Here is an 11,036-nt window from a genome sequence, read left to right on the forward strand (position 1 = left end):
GGGTGCGGTGTGTATGGGCGGGGGGCGGTTGGGTTCCGGGCCCCGGAGCGAGTTTTCTGAGCAGAGAAGGGGTACTCCGAGAATGGAGACTGGGGGTCCCGAGCTGGGGAGCGCCTCCAGGGCGAGGGTGTCCACTCCGCGGACCAGAGGCAGGTCGGGGTGTGCGGGCCGGGGAAGGACTTTAGGCGCGTCTGGCACGCGCGCCTGCAAACCCCTGTCTTCCCCCATCGCGCCGTGAGGCATCCCCTCTTTCCACTTTTGCAGGACTTTCCAGCCAGAATATTCTAGAATAAAGCTTAAATACTGGCATGCATGGAACCTCAGGGAAGCCGTTCGATTGGGCCTCCTCATTTAGAACCTCCCTCACCCCCAGCCAAGGAGAGCTCAAAGGGGTCTTGCAGGAACCCAAGACTCAGGTAGGAACGAGCTGCCCAGAGAACACCCAGAGAATTGGTGGAAACTGGGTTCTCCACAGCAGATGGCCTGGCCCTTGTTACTGCTCTGCAGGGTTTTGGCAGTTCTGAGAATTCTCAGTGAATTCTGGGGCCACTGCTCTTGCTACTAACCCCCGGGCGTCTCCTCTGACATTCTGGGCTGTTTCTGCCCCCTCCTGCAGAGTTTCCATATTTGGCTATTTCAGATTTACTTTCATCAGAAGTCGGTTACCTCGCAGTGACAGGCAGGGCTGCTATGCGCTCGCGGTGGGGTTGGTGAAAGGAGGCGTGGCTCCCGGCGGGGACTGTCCCCTGCGCACCCCACCCTCCACAGCCCCGGGCTCTGACCCGTGTCCCTTCCGGACAGGCCTCTAGTAACCAACTGAATTCAGTAAATATTTATTGGGCACCAGTTCTGGGTGAGAAATGGGGAAGGGCCAGTGGAATACTTTCCTTCTTTCAGAGATACTTGCATTTTAAAAGGAGACATAAAATGAAAATTGGTTTAAGTGCTTCTGGGTATAGAACAGTTCTGGCGGAGGTGGGTGAGATAATTTTAGGCAGGGAAAGCCTGGGCTAGAACCTCTCAAATGGAGCATGCAGCTGCCTGCCTTGCCTTCCCCACAGACAGCTGAAGACCGGGGTGTTAGCGCGATTGATGGTTTGGGTGAAAACCTTATCATCTGAACACTCTCACCTCCAACTTCAATTTAAACGAGAGACAGACGTTGCTGCAGAAGAGATGAAGGTGCGTTGGAGGCAGAAAATGTCCAACCTTTATTTATCAAGGTTGTTGTTGTTGCTGTTTTGGTTCTTGTTTTGGACTCAGTGGAATGGGCTGACCCTCAGATGCTGGAATCTCTCTCTCCCTGGGTTCTGGACACTGGGACAAGAAAGCCTTCTGTCTGAGCCAAACTGTGGAAGCCCCGCCAGAGGGGTGGTGGTGGAGGGGGAGACTTTCTCGGGTCCTCTGGGCTGAGGTCTGAGGACAAGCAGGGTTTCCATTGATCCACAAGCATCATCCACCTGCCCTGGGTGGCAGAGTAGTGGAAAAACTATGGAAAGGCGATGGGGTCCCATCCACTGGAAGTACTTGCTGTCGCCACTGGAATAAATGCAGACAGAGGGGGCTGGATGTCTCTGAGTCAGTCCCATCAGGCTAGCCTGGGAAACAGACCGCCTGTGATTATCTCAGCTTTACTGGAGAGGACCCTGAAGAAGAAAATATTAAAGCCTTGTTCATAAAGCCCTTCCCCTTTCAAAGCATTTTTCCCATTACTCTGGACATTTTGTCCTCCACGATACCCTTGAGAGTCAGGCCAAAGCAGGATTATTGTCCACATGGCCCAGATGGAGAGGGGGAAGCACTGAGAGTGAAATAACCCTTTGGACACCACTGCTGGGCCAGGCCTGGGTCTCCAAGGACTGTGGTTCCTCTGACCCAGGCCCCTCACCTTGGTTTCTCAGAGCTACATCCACCCACCTCAAGCTCAGCGAGGGGTGACGAGGGGAGGTGCCTGCATGCCTGCCATGCTTGGTTGCCTCCGACTCTTTGCAATTATAGCCTATGGACTGTAGCCCGCCAGGCTCCTCTGTCCATGGGATTCTCCAGGCAAGATACTGGAGTGAGTAGCCATTTCCTCCTCCAGAGGATCTTCCCAACCCAGGGATCAAACCCACATCTACCCAAGTCTCCTGCACTGTAGGTGGATTCTTTACGGCTGGGCCACCAGGGCTTCCCTGTTGGCTCAGATGGCAAAGAATCTGCCTGCAGTGTAGGAGGTTCAGGTTCAATCTCTGGTTTCGGAAGATATTCTGGAGAAGGGAATGGCAACCCACTCCAGTATTCTTGCCTGGAGAATCCCAGGGACAGAGGAGCCTGGCAGGCAAGGAGTCAGACATGACCGAGCAACTAACAAGCGGACTCAGACTCTGATCATGCCTGGATGATCTGTTCCCAGTAACACAGAGCAAGTTCTCCTGGATACTCTGGCCACAGCATGAACAGACACCTCCTGTGATAGTTCCACCTCCGCTAGCAAACTCAGGGTGAGAATCAGGGTATCTGGTCTTGTTTGTAGCCTGGCGTCTGGCACGGAGGAGGACTAAACAGATGCTGGTGTTGAATTCACTGGAAGTGTGTCTCCCTTGGGCTTCGAGCTGCCGGGGCCCGATGGTTGGGAAACGCATCCTGGGTGGGGCTCTGGAGACACTGTGCTGCCAGCAGGACTCATCTGCACCCCAAAGTCAGCATAGCACCGTTCAGTTGACAAACAGCTGTCTCATCTGCTGAACGTCTCACTGCCTCCCTGAGAGCAGGGAGAGGCAGCTGCTGTTCTTGCATGTTAGTGGGCTGCAAGCTGGGCTCAGACATGACTTCAAATATCTCACAGCGCGTGGGGAGTGGCCAGGACCTCAGCGCATGTCTTCTGACTCGAGTTCATGAGCTCTGATAGTTTTGTGGCTAGAGGAAACCAGGATTCTGGGCAGGAGGGTGGGGGGACCCGAAGGGCGTTCATCAAAGGTTGCCTGACACCTCTGTCACCCATCCGGGTTCTTTAATGAGAGTCAGGAGACCAGGGAGAGGAGGGCAGCGGCTGAGGCCTCCTCTGAATAGCGATGCCTGTTCAGATGGTGACTTTTCCCGACGTTCCTCTGGGGCAGGAGCTGTCACCCCAGTAGTGTTGTAGGTAGGGTGTGTGTGTGCATGTGTGTGTGTGTGTGTGTGTGTGTGTGTGTGTGTGTGTGTGAGGGAACAAGCTGCAGGGCAGAAGTCACCCCCAGGGCTGCTGAGGATAGAGCCAGGCTACAGAGTTTGCTGCTTTGCTCAGAGCGAAACTGCATTTGGAGGGCCAGACAGCAGCCGTTCCCCTTGGGTCCCCAGCAGGCCCTGTCTTGTGAGGAAGTGGGCTGGAGGGGCAGGGGGAAAATAAAAGTGAAAACACTCAGCGGTCCTCATAGAAAAATTCAAAGTCCCTTTGCGGTGGCAGTGATAAGTCCTTTCTGCCCATTGGCACCTGGAGGCAGGCAGTGGTACCTACAGGCGGGGACGGGGCTGTAGAGAGAGCAGATGCAGCCAAGTGTTGGCGCAAGTCCTGTGGCCCCGGGGTGACTGAGGGAGCCCGAGGAGCGCCCCGCCCCAGGGTTCGTGTTTGCAGGAAGGAGTACCCAGCTCACTTCCTTCCAGGAGAGCCTCACACCTTTTTCCTTGACCCGCGCTCCATCATCACCTCTCCTCTCCAAGCCAGAGCATCCCCGAGGTTTCCTCTGCAGCTTTTCTCTCTCTCAAGGAAAAGGAGCTCTCTTGACCAGTGGGAGAGCACCTTCTCCATCTACACCCCCGATCCCGCCCTCTCCTCTCTTGGAGACAGACCCATTCCCTTCATAATTCCCTGGCCACTGACTCCTTCCCCTCCACCACATGCTCCGTCTCTGTTAAACAAGACCCCAGCTTCCTCGCCCTTTCACCGACCAGATTCTGGAAAGAGCAGCTGGCACTCGCCCTTGCCCTTGGCGTTCTCTTCCTCGTCGGCTCCATGCACCTGCCCCTCTGCCCGTGTTGCCCTTTGCAGGCTTCCAGGGCTGCTAATCCTCAGTCGCCAGCCTGCTCTGCAGCTGCTGCTCGGCTCCTGGAAGGGGGCCACACCGTCCCCACTGATGTTTCCTTCCTTGACCTGGAGCTCCTCGTCCTCTTCCCGCCCTGAGCGGGGCTAGGGCTGTGTCTTCAGGCTCCCCTGGAGCCCTGCGGTGCAGCCAAGGTTAACCAGCACTCCTAGGCAAAGGCTGATCAAGTCTCTGCCTCTCAACCAGCTCTCTTCTTGGCCAGTTCGATTTGTGATGTTTCAGGAGCCCCTTGGGCTTCCCTTGTGGCTCAGCTGGTAAAGAATCTGCCCGCAATGTGGGAGATCTGGGTTCGATCCCTGGGTTGGGAAGATCCCCTGGAGAAGGGAAAGGCTCCCCACTCCGGTATTCTGGCCTGGAGAATTCCACGGACCGTGTAGTCCATGGGGTCACAAAGAGTCGGACACGACTGAGCGACTTTCACTTTCATAGGAGCCCCTTAGACACTCACCCAAGCCCCCTTCCCCCGCGTTCTCCCTGAGCCTGACAGACATCCCTGCTGCACCCTCATCTTCTCTGCCCCGTCTCCAGCTGGTCCTGACCTGCTGTCTTTCCCCGGGGCTGCTGCCTGAGTTCCCCCGTCCAGCCCCCTCCTTCCTGTACTCCCTGAGCTGTCTGTTCACTCACTTCCCTGCTTCTCTCCACACTGCTGCGGGGTGACCTCCTTACTGCAGAGTCTAATCAAGACCTACTCCTTCCACTCATGGCGTGGTAGAAATAGTGTGGACTTCAGATCTGTTATTTATGACTTTCCAGTTGTTGTTGTATGGTTGGGGCAAGTTGCCCAACTTCCATGAGTTTCTGTATTCCCACAGGTAAACAGAGATAGTAATGTCACCCACTTGGGGTTGCTGGAAGGATTAAACGAGCCAATTATATACACAGAGCCTAGTGTCTGGCAAGTATTCAACAAAGCTGGCTTTCTTCTTTTATGTTTTTGACAGCATAGGGATTTGTGGGGTCTCTGGGGAGGTGGAAAATGTTTGTCTAGCCTGAAAGCATTCAAATTTAAATTAAAAACAGACAAGCACAAGACCTGCCACATACCAGGGTAGACCATCATTTAAACTACCCTATTGCTTCCACTCTGCAATCTCTAGACCAGGCCAACCTCAAGGGCCAGAGTAGGTGAACTGGCACAGTGCAGGGCATGGTGCAGATAAGCTGTGCTGAGCCCACAGCAGGCAGAGGGCAGAGAGGGGGGCTACCAATCCCAGATAAAAAGAGGCCCAGCTCCAGGGGTGGGTGTCAAAGGGAGATTTCCAGTCCTTGAGAAAGACTCGTGGGCAGAGCAGTGCAACCTTGGAGGAATAGTGGTGCTGGGCAGTGAGGCAGCACGGGGACCCAGCAGAAGAGAAAATGGACTTGGGAAGCCAAATACAGGCACTGGCTTGGTCACCAGAAACAGAGCCGTCACTTCGGTGGAATCAACTGTGAGGTCACAGCAGAATGAGGAGTGAGTCGACTTGGGGCCAAACTGCCAGCCAGAGCCCTCTCTGTGCTCCCTTCCTAAGCGGATGGCTCGGGACAGCCCCACCTGTGCCCTGAGCCTCCATTAGAGGAGCCCTTGATGCTGGCGGATGGAGGTGGGTGTGGGCATGGAGTTAAGCTGAACCAGTCATGAAAGTCTGTCTTTTGCCTTCAGGATGTGGGGACTCTGAGGAAGAGACTGGGCAGGTATCTCTGATACAACCTAAGATAACGTCCCATGCTTCCCTGGGTTAAAGGCAAAAAAGTGAAGGCTTGAATGCTGCTAAGTAGATGCAGAGTAAAAGAAATGACCAAGCTGGTGGGATCATTCCAGGAAGCCCCTCCTGAGGAATGGGAGGACGGAGAGTTGGGAGGAGGCTGGGGAATACTGGGCTGTGGGCAAAGGCGTCTCTGCAGGACATAGGAAGGAAGGAATGTGTGTGTGCTCAGTGGGTCTGACTCTTTGCGACCCCATGAACTGTAGCCCTCCAGGCTCCTCTCTCCATGGGATTTCTCAGGCAAGAATACTCGAGTCAGTTGCCATTTCCTCCTCCTGAGGATCTTCCCAACCCAGGGATCAAACCCTTGTCTCCATTTCCTACATCTGCTGCATTGGCAGGCAGATTCTTTACCACCAAGCCACGTGGGGAGCCAGGTGAATAGTTGTTCTTAATGGATGGAAAGTAGATTATTCTAGAATGAATTGATATTGAGCTAGTTGTTATAGAAAAACACCCAGTAATTTGGGCTTTGCTTCAACCTCTCCATAGCATTCCCACAGACCTTCCTCTGAAATGTCCAGTGCCATGTCTTTGCTTTGGATGGGCAGATGGTACATTCTTTCAATTTTTCCTCGATGCTGACAAAAATTCCATATATGTGAGTTCAGTGGTTCACTGACTGACACTGGATCTGTCTAACAAGTGTGACTTCTATAGCCCCTATCTCGTCCACCTTGTGACTATATTGCTGGGTTACATCAACTCTGGTTATGCTGGGTTGAACAGCTGCAAGGCCTTGTCGACTAAAAAAAAGATGCACAAGCTGAGAGTTGTGACTTCCCTTTTATTTGGGGCAAATTGAGGACTGCAGCCTGGGAGACAGCACCTCAGATAGTTCTGAGAGACTGCTGCAAAGAGGTAGTGGGGGAAGGTCAATATATAAGATTTCGGTGAAGGGGAAGTTCAATGCAATCAAATGTTTGCTTTACAAGAGGCTTTCTGCTAGTCACAAGGAGTTGTCATCATGAAGGGATTTAGTGCTTTTCTAGATATGAAAAGAGGCAAGGATTTGGGATTATGAAATCAGTTCCTGAAAATATCTAACTATCTAAAGACCTGTTCCCAAAACCATCCCAAAGAAAAAGAAATGCAAGAAGGCAAAGTGGTTGTCTGAGGAGGCTTTACAAATAGCTGAGAAAAGAAGAGAAGCAAAAAGCAAGGGAGAAAGGGAAAGATATACCCAACTGAATGCAGAGTTCCAGACAATAGGAAGAAGAGATAAGAAAGCCTTCACAAATGAACAATACAAAGAAATAGAGGAAAACAATAGAATGGGAAAGACTCGAGATGTCTTCAAGAAAATTGGAGATATCAAGGGAACATTTCATGTAAGGATGGGCACAATAAAGGACAGAGATGATAAGAACCTAACATAAGCAGAAGAGATTAAGAAGAGGTGGCAAGAATACACAGAAAAACTATATGAAAAAGGTCTTAATGACCAGAAAAACCACAATGGTGTGATCACTCACTTAGAGCCAGATGTCCTGGAGTGTGAAGTCAAGTGGGCTTTAGGAAGCATTACTACAAACAAAGCTAGTGGAGGTGATGGAATTCCAGCTGAGCTATTTAAACTCCTAAAAGATGAGTCTGTTGAAATACTGCACTCAATATGCCAGCAAATTTGGAATAGTCAGCAGTGGCCACAAGACTGGAAAAGGTCGGTTTTCATCCCAATTCCAAAGAAGGGCAATGCCAAAGAACGTTCAAAGTATCATACAGTTGCTCTCATTTTGCATGCTAGTAAGGTTATGCTCAAAATCCTTCAAGCTAGGTTTCAACAGTATGTGAACAGAGAACTTCTAGATATACAAGCTGGGTTTAGAAAAGGCAGAGGAACCAGAGATCAAATTGCAAACATTTGTTGAATTGTAGATAGCAAGGGATTCCCAGAAAAATATGTACTTCTGCTTCATTGACTACACTAAAGCCTTTGACTGTGTGGATCACAACAAACTGTGGAAAATTCTTAAAGTGATGGGAATACCAAACCACCTTACTTGCCTCCTGAACATAGGTCAAGAAGCAACAGTTAGATCCGGACATGGGACAAACGGACTGGTTCCAAATTGGGAAAGGAGTACGTCAAGGCTGTATATTGTCACCCTGTTTATTTAATTTATATGCAGAGTACATCACGCGAAATGCCGGGCTGGATGAATCACAAGCTGGCAAGCTGAAGATTGCCAGGAGAGATATCAATAACCTCAGATATGCAGATGATACCACTCTAATGGTAGAAAGAGAAGAGGAACTTTAGTTCCTCTTGATGAAGGTGAGAAAGGAGGGTGAAAAAACTGGCTTAAAACTCAATAAAAAAAAAAACTAAGATCATGACATCTGGTCCCATCACTTCATGGCAAATAGAAGGGAAAACAGTGCAAACAGGGACAGACTTTATTTTTGGGCTCCAAAATCACTGCAGACAGAGGCTGCAGCCACAAAATTAAAAGACAGTTGCTCCTTGGAAGGAAAGCTATGACGAACGTAGATAATGTATTAAAAACCAAAGTCATCACTTTGCCAACAAAGGTCCATCTAGTCAAAGGTATGGTTTTTCCAGTTATCATGTACAGATGTGAGAGTTGGACCATAAAGAAGGCTGAGCACCAAAGAATTGATGCTTTCAAATTGTGGTGCTGGTGAAGACACTTGAGAGTCCCTTGGACAACAAAGAGATCAAATCAGTCAATCCTAAAGAAAATCAACCCTGAATATTCATTGGAAGGATTGATATTGAAGCTGAAACTCCAATACTGTGGCCACCTGATGTGAAGAACTGACTCATTGGAAAAGACCCTGATGCTGGGAAAGATTGAGTGCAAGAGGAGGGGGTGGCAGAAGATGAGATGGTTAGATAGCATCACCAACTCAAAAGATACAAATTTGAGCCAACTCTGGGAGATAGTGAAGGACAGGGAACCCTGGCATGCGACAGTCCACGGGGTCACAAAGAGTTAGATGGGACTTAGAGACTGAACAGTAACCAAAGATCTGTTCCACCAGTTTCCCTGGAGCACAGAGCGCTTCACTCTCCACCCTGATCTGCCTTCAGGGTGTGGTGAAGGTCAACAGCTGCAGCAGCACAAGGTTCAGACTCCGCAGTAGTAGATGGCAAATGCCCTTGGCAAGCACCTGTTTGTAGTTGATAGCCTTCTATACTTGACTTATCTGTTCCTAACTTTCTTCATATCATTTCTCCTGCCTGGAATGCCTCCTGTTTTAATCTACTATTTCATGCCTCTTTCACTCTTTTCAAAGAAAACTCAAATTTAGTTTCTCATTAGAAAGGCTGGCCCCAAGACCATGCCCAGGTTCAATAATATAATAGGAGGACTCACAGGATTCAGTGAATAGTCATACAGCTAAGGCTTTTCACATTGAAAGGATACAAAACAAAATCAGCAGAGGGAAAAGGCACCTGGGACAAAGTCTGGAGGAGACTAGGTGCGTGCTTCCAAGTGTCCTCCCCCGGTGAAGTCACACAGGACGTGCTTGATTCATCCTGGACTGTGAATTGTGGTAACACCTGTGAAATGTCATCTATTGGGAAAGCTCATTGGAGACTCAGCATCGAGGGTTTTTACTGGAGACTGGTCATATAGGCACCTTCTGCATAGCATACACTGAAAATCCCAGACTTCCAGGAAAAAAAAACAAAACAAAAAACACAGCAACAAAAACAGCAGATGTTCAACCCAAACCATATTGTTTGCACAGTTTAGGTACCATGAGCAACTCAGGATGGGGACAGCCCACCCCAAATCCACCTTCCCAGACATCATGCAAGGGCTCTCTAGGGGTGGCAGTTGCAGCCCTACTATCTTAACCCTTTCCTGCCCAGCTTCCCTGCATAATCCTACCTCAGTCAGTTCAGTCGCTCAGTTTTGTCCATCTCTTTGTGATACCATGGACTGTAGCATGCCAGGCTTCCCTGTCCATCACCAACTCCCGAAGCTTACTCAAATTCATGTGCATTGAGTAGGTGATGCCATCTGACCATCTCATCCTCCGTTGTCCACTTCTCCTCCTGCCTTCAATATTTCCCAGCATCAATTCTCTTCCAAGGAGTCAGGTCTTTGCTTTAGGCGGCCAAAGTTCTGGAGTTTCAGCTTCAGCATCGGTCCCTAACTAATCCCACCTCAGTGCCTAACTATAATTATGCTACAGAGAGAATCCCCCTACGTGAGGGGCCAGAAGACCTGGGTTCGAGCCCAACATGGCCACCTACTGCTAGGTGACCCTTTGGATCCCGCAAACTTCATTTTCCTATTTGGAAAAGGAGAGTCGTAGTTCTTGTTTGTAGATTTCCAGGGTGACTGTGAGGATCAAGTGTGATGACTTAGTAGGTATCCACCCTGCTTGATTGAGCGCCTGCTATGTCCAGGGCTCTGAGTGACCACGGAGGGCATGGAGGGAAGCGTGGTGCAATGGCTTTGATAGGAGACAAGCCTGAGGTCGAGTCCTGGCCCGGCAGTTGGCAGCTGTGTCACCTAATCATGCTCTTCGAGCTCCCTGAGCTTCAAGACCTGATCTGTAAAAGGTGAGCATGAGTCATGAAAGTAGTGCCTATCCTTCACCGGGCTGCTGTGCAGAGTACGTGCAACTAGGAAGCAGCTAGCCACAGTATCTAGCACATTGCAGGCACCCAAAGGGGCAGCTGTTCATTTACTCAGATATTCGAGTGCTTGCTCGAGACACAGTCCCAGCCCTGCTTTCCATGTATGGATACAGACTGATATTGAACAGATAATCACCTTAAAAATGAGTGTACTCAGAAGTGCGATGAAGGAGATGTGTGATGATGGGTTTGTGCTGAGGAAGAAGGGGGCCAAGCTGGCTGAAGGGGCCTGTGAGGCTTCGCTGCATAGCGAGGCTTAAGCTGGGCTCGGATGACTTGAGTTCAGTGAGAGGTGGGGGTCGGGGAAGGGATGTTTCCAGAGCAGAGGCAAGAGCGTGAACGAAGGGAGACCAGTCTTAGGATGAGGGCTGGGGGAAAGAAGGGTCTCCACTCCTGCGAGGAATGGCAAAAAAAAAAAAAAAAAGCCAGAGAGGCTAGAGAATAAGGGGTGGGGAGGGAGATGCCCTGGAGAAGTGGGCGGGGCCGTGGTTAGCTCCATGAAGGGTTTGGAACCTGAGAGTGATGGGAGTCGGTGGAAAGTCTGTGGGAGCAAGAACACCTTGACTTTTTCAAAGGCCCGTCAGGCTGCTGTGTGGGGGAAACATCCCT

General features: G+C 50.5%; 1 protein-coding gene across 2 annotated transcripts in view; it reads left to right on the plus strand.

Annotated features, from left to right (window-relative positions):
• Positions 1-33: 33 nt before the first annotated feature.
• Positions 34-11,036, plus strand: part of TRAF5 (TNF receptor-associated factor 5) — a 44,439-nt gene continuing 33,436 nt past the window's right edge. The window contains exons 1-2 of one of the 2 annotated variants that reach the window (XM_010833887.1): positions 34-416; positions 1,062-1,182. The gene's annotated coding sequence lies outside the window, so the exon portion shown is untranslated. Of the gene's footprint in view, positions 1,183-11,036 lie in introns of both variants that reach the window. The other variant, XM_010833886.1, reaches the window with a different exon arrangement.

The sequence above is a fragment of the Bison bison genome, unplaced genomic scaffold, assembly GCF_000754665.1.
Source record: "Bison bison bison isolate TAMUID 2011002044 unplaced genomic scaffold, Bison_UMD1.0 scf7180017863955, whole genome shotgun sequence".
Lineage (NCBI taxonomy): Eukaryota > Metazoa > Chordata > Mammalia > Artiodactyla > Bovidae > Bison > Bison bison.